This window comes from Octodon degus, unplaced genomic scaffold (assembly GCF_000260255.1).
Source record: "Octodon degus isolate 3935 unplaced genomic scaffold, OctDeg1.0 scaffold00016, whole genome shotgun sequence".
Classification (NCBI taxonomy): Eukaryota; Metazoa; Chordata; class Mammalia; order Rodentia; family Octodontidae; genus Octodon; species Octodon degus.
The window spans coordinates 13259363-13265260 of NW_004524592.1; the positions used below are offsets into that span (position 1 = coordinate 13259363).

The 5898-nt window shown below is 35.0% G+C and overlaps 1 pseudogene; it reads left to right on the forward strand.

Moving 5' to 3' along the window:
- The window catches only part of LOC101591333, a 4846-nt pseudogene extending 1796 nt beyond the window's left edge, over window positions 1–3050 (forward strand).
- The last annotated feature ends 2848 nt before the right edge of the window (window positions 3051–5898 follow it).

The following is a 5898-nucleotide window of genomic DNA, read 5'->3' on the forward strand; positions in this document are numbered from 1 at the left end:
CCTTTACACTGGGCCCAAATGAGCTAAGCAGCTCACACTGCCCTGTCTTCCCCAGTTCTGCAGGTGGAGGTTGGTAGTCTAGCTTCCTTTTTTGAGATACTTTCATTTTTTGTGAGACTCTTTGTAATAAAATGGTACATTTCTAAAAAAAAAAAAAAGAATGGCTATCATAAAAAAATCTAAGAACAAATGGTGACAAGGATGTGCAATTAAAAAAAAAACCCTCTTCTTCATTGTTGGTTGGAACATAAACTAATATGACCACAATGGAAATTAGTGTTGGGATTCTTCAAAACCCAAAAAGTAGGCATTCCATGCATATTCATATCGATATCAGTACAGTTTATAATAGTGAAATTTTGGGAACAGTGTATGTGTGCATCAACAGATGAATGGATAAGGAAAATGAAGTATTTATACACAAAAGAGCACTTCTCTGTCACAAAAAAAAGAGAAACTTGAGGTATTTATAGGTAAATGGATACAATTTGAGAATATAATGTTAAGTGAAATGAGTCAGACACACAAGTATCATATAGTCCTCATATGAGAAAATATAAAAATAAAGAGCAAAGTTTAAGATAAATACACAAGTAAAGAAAAATTAAATATTTCCCCAAATTACCTATTCCACTATATAAATATATAGGATAATTTAATATATATGCTAATTCATTTCCTTTATATTATTAGTTTCTCGAAAAGGTAGTTTTGCTATTATCTGTTTATTTGTTCTTTGTTAAGAGAGAATCTTTATTTTTATTTCTATTTGGAAGATAATGAAATACAGTTCATTGCCTTATTGTTATTTTCTTATTATTTTGGTATGAAATTTTGTTTTTTTTATCAAATAAAAATCAGAAATAAGAAAGATTTAAAAAGGACTAGGAATGTAGGTCAATGTAAAGGCCCTAGATTCAATCCCCAGCCAAATATATACATATATGAATGGACGTTGAGCACATAAAAATCTTTATTGTATTCCTCATCAGGAAAATGTAAGTTAAAGGCAAACATGCACAGTTTAAATTGGCTGAAATGATGCACAAAGTATTAGGAAAGATGTGGAGCCACTGAAACCCTCACCAAATCTTGTTGGGAATGTAGACTGTACAGTCACTTTGAAAAATAAAAACTAGCATTTTCTGTACATTTACTGCATAACTAAAAATATTCTACTATTAATGGGCATGGTGGTACATGCTTGTAATCCCAGCTCTTGGGAGGCTGTAAACAGATCACTATGAGTCTGATCTAGTAGTTAGATGCTGAACACCCTGTAGACCCTTCCCTTAATTACAGAAAAAAAAAACCCTAACTTTATTGTCAGATGCAAAAGTTACATTTTTTGTTATAGAGGTCTTGCTTTATCTTGGTCTTAACCATCCAGCAAAAAAGTATGAAAACGAGGTATAAAAAGTAAAGTGATATTAATATGCTGAGCTGTAAAAGGCTCAAGTTAACAACTTCTGACATTGCCAGTCCTGTGAATGACCCACTACTATTATAGACTACTGGACTATACTGGGTTACTTTGCTGAATTCGTGCACCTACAATATATGAATGGCAGTGGAATACCCGTCTCTGACAAAACTATACAAAAAAGGGAAATATAAATGAAGGACCATTTTGTAGTGAAATATATATATATATATATATATATGCAAAATAGGATAGATATACAGCTACTTTCTCTTAGTTCATTAAGAAGAAAGTTTTGAATTAATAGTGCTTAAACAAGATATCAAGTCTGCATCTTGTACTCTGAATAACTACTGTGAAGACAACAATATGTTATATATTAATTATTGTAACTGTCCTACTAATCTGTTTTGAAACTGTCTCATTGCTACTTCTTTATGAATAAAATTAATATAAAAATTAAAATATTCTACTGTTAAGATTTTACCTGAGGGCAGGGGTGGGGGAGAAGCCACACAAAGACTAGTAAATATGTGTTTATAGCAGATTTAAAGAAATAACAACTAGCACAGTGCACATATCTATGAACAGGTAAGAAGACAGGCATATTGTAGATACCATAGTATGGAATATTATTATAAGAATGAGTAATATAGACATTCAACAATCTGAACACAACATTTAGTTGTGCAGTAAATGTACATTGCCATTACTGGCAATGTCAGAATTTTTTTTTTTTTTTTTTTTGCGGAACCGGGGATTGAGCTCAGGCCCTTGCACTTGGCAGGAAAGCGCTTATTCCACTGAGACATCTCCCCGTCCCAATGTCAGAATTTTTATTTGGTTAACCAACTCACTGATAAGGAGCCTAGCCTTAAATCAGATTTGTGCTACTGCCCATGACTGGAGAGTGCTTCGGGAAAGTGGTTAGAGAGATTGGGAGGGGAGCAGTGGCAGGCAATTTGGAATAGCAGCAGTTCTTGATTTCAGATTTCATTTTAGCACATTCACTAGGGATGATACAAGGAATGTTTACAGCATTAAACACATGCACAGTAAAAATTTCCATGCATGTAACTCAGTACAGAGCCTGGCATTCATTGGTCCAGGCTCTGGATGGGTTCTTTCTGCACAGTGGTGAGGTGACACTATGGGAGGCAAACATTAGCCACATAATATCACTGTGATGGAATCTAAAGGTTTTGTATTGCAGAGGTTCAGGTTTTAGCCCTCATTAAAGATTTTTAAATAAGTTTTGTATTTTTGATTAAATTTCCAAACAGATGCAAATTCACAGAAAAGTTTTGAATATAGAGTATTCTCTTATCCCCTATACCCAGCTTCCCCTATTGTATTTTATATTTATATGGCACATTTGCTATAATTGATGAACCCATATTGATCGTTTATTAACTAAATCCTGTACTATATTCATATATCTCTAATGTTTATTTAATGTTGTTTTCTTGTTTCAGGATTCTTTGAAGAATGTCACATTAAAGCTAATCATCATTATCCTTGGGTTCCTACTGGTGGGGAGAGTTCCCAGACTTTCATTGTTTTTGATGTCCTTGACAGTTTTAAGGAGCACTGCGCTAGCATATTGCAGACTGAACCTCGAGTGTAATCATCTGACGTTCTCCTCATGATTTCATGGGTGTTATGGGTTGGAGGGAGGAAGATCAGAGAGGTAAAGCTGATATCCTCTCATTGCAACAAGAGAACATCACCTCAACATGACTTGCCACTAGTTAACCTTGATGTCCTGGTGAGATTGGTTCTGTTGATTTTCTTCACTGTAAAGTTATATTTTTTTCTGTCCTCATCCATAATGTACTTTTTAATAAGCTTTCTACTGTAAGAATTACCAATTTATAAAGATAAAATAGGATTGGTTGAGCTCAGCACTTTGGTGATTCCTGTCCCTGACTGATTGGCCTGTTGCTTTGGCCTTTTGCATCATTGCAAAAGAGCGTGGCAGAGAAAAAGTACTTACTTCATGGCAAGGACACAAAAAGAGAACGTTCAGAAGGCCCAGGGGCCCACAATCCCCTTCAAGAGCGCACTGCTTCATCACATCACCTAAAGATCTCCCACTAGTTCCTGCCTAGGACTCTAGCAGCTTCCTGCAGGTCAAGCCTCCAGCATAGGAGCATTCAGAAGACATTCAAGTTCCAAATTATAGCAGTACTCTTTGAAGGGAAGAGTACCATGCACAACCCACATTTATAAAATGGGATTTATTCCTATCTCCTTATTAAAGAAAATAAATTCTATATTCTAGAAGTACAAGATGCTCCCGACCCACATTGATGTTTCCTTCTTTGTCCTCATACAGACATTTTTCTCCTAAGTCGTGATTTCTTCTATTAGAAAATAGCACTAGAAACAAAATCTGACTGCTGAATAGAACTGTGGCTACTGGACTGCCATTGTTTCTAGTCCCTCTCAACGTGAAAGTGCAAGGAAATGTGTGCATGCATGTTAATTCATGTACATAAACATATTTATAAATATTTTTCTTTCTCTCCCCTTCCTTCAGATAAACCTGAGTTCATACTAATGTCTCCAATTCAGGCCCATTTTTACCTTCTCTCTGTGCTCACTTGTACCCCATACCCTACCAGGAGAAACCTGCATCCCACCTGTGACATCTACTTACTATACTATAGTTACTGTAATTGCTCAACTCCAGTAGGTATGCATATTGTTCCACATTTTATCAACTTGAGCACAGTGTTTGTATACAGCTCTATTTGCTTGCAAACTCTACTGATGCACAGTTGCTTATGTTAGTATCCATTCTCCCTACCCTTTTCAGTGAAGTTGCTCCATGCATTTGTAATATACAGTCTTTTGACATTGTATTCTAGGATGTCTCAACTGCTTAAATTAGTTGTTAAAAATGTACACAATTAAGGTTCATTCTTCTTGCTGTAGATTCTTACGAATTGTGACAAATATATCATGCCAGGTAGCCACCATTACAGTGTCATACAAAATGGTTTCACCATCCCAATGCTATCCACTGTGCTTCACTTGTTCTATCTTTCTCTATTTCTCTCCAGCGTAGAAACAACAGCAACTACTGATTTACCATTTCTGTAGTTTTGCCACTTCCAAAATGTCATATAAGTGAATCAAATAGTGTATATTCTTTTATAGGTTGGCTTATTTGACATAGGACATCAGTTTAAAGTACATCAGTGTCTTTGCATAACTTGATAGCTCATTCTTTTAATTAATAAACAGTATTACTGAATGTTATATAAGTGTTTTGTGGTTTATTTACCAATTGGCCTATTGAAAGACACCTGGATTGCTTCTAATATTTGGTGAATAAAGGCATTATGGAGATTTGCACACAATTTTTCAATGTGAGTGTTTTCAAATCAGTTGATAATTATCAAGGAGCAAAATTGCTATGTTGTATGGAGAAGCTATGATTAGCTTTATAAGAAAAAAGCTACCTTCCAAATGGCTGTGCATTTTGCATTTCCACCAGAGCCTTATTTGTTTCCTCATAGCTGAAACACAATATCCACTACCCACAGCTCTAAGAAGGAAAGGCTCATTTTGGCTCATAGTCTGTAGAGATTTCAGTCCATGGTCATTTGGATCTCAGGAAAGACAGCATGGGAGGGGTCGTGGCGGAGGAGAGTTGCTCAGGGCATGGTGGCAGGAAGCAGAGAGAGGTCAAGGGAGAAAGGTGGAACTCATCCATGGGCTAACCCACTTTTGGGTATCACACCCTTGTGATCTAGTCACTTCCCCAAAACCCACCTGTGAATGCATAAGGCATTGGGGGATATTTAGATACAAACTCTAACAACTAGCAATGCATCAAGTATCCTCAATGGCAGTTTGTATTTTAGCTTTTGTTTTTCAGATTTTTGTCATTTAGCTATTAGTGTGGCTTTGTTGTGTCATTTTGTATTTTCCTGATTATAAATGGTGTTGAGCACCATTTATTTATGCTTATTGACCATCTGTGTGTCTTCCATGATGAAACTGTCTGTTCAGATCTTTTGCCCATTTTTTACTTGAGTTATTTCCTTTCTTAATGTTAAGTTTGAAGACTTTTTTGTATATTTTGGTTACAAGTGCTTTATCAGGCATATGTTTTGCAAATATTTTTCTCCTACATGGTGGGTTTTGTTTTTCATTCTGTTAACAATGCCTTCACAGAGAAGAATTTTTAAATTTTAATAAAATCCAAATATGTAAAAAGTCCAGTTTTAGTAAAGTCTAATTTTAGTAAAATACAAAGTTTTTATTTTTCTTTCATGGGTCATGTTTGGTATTACATTAAAAACTCATCACCAAACCAAAGGTTATATACATTTTCAATACTAGAAATCATTTAGTTTTCCATTTTATATTTATTCTATTACATGTTTAAGAAGCTATGATGTATTATTTTTTAGGCAGCTTGGTTGGGAGAAAATGTAATTTATTTGACAGAGCACATTTTT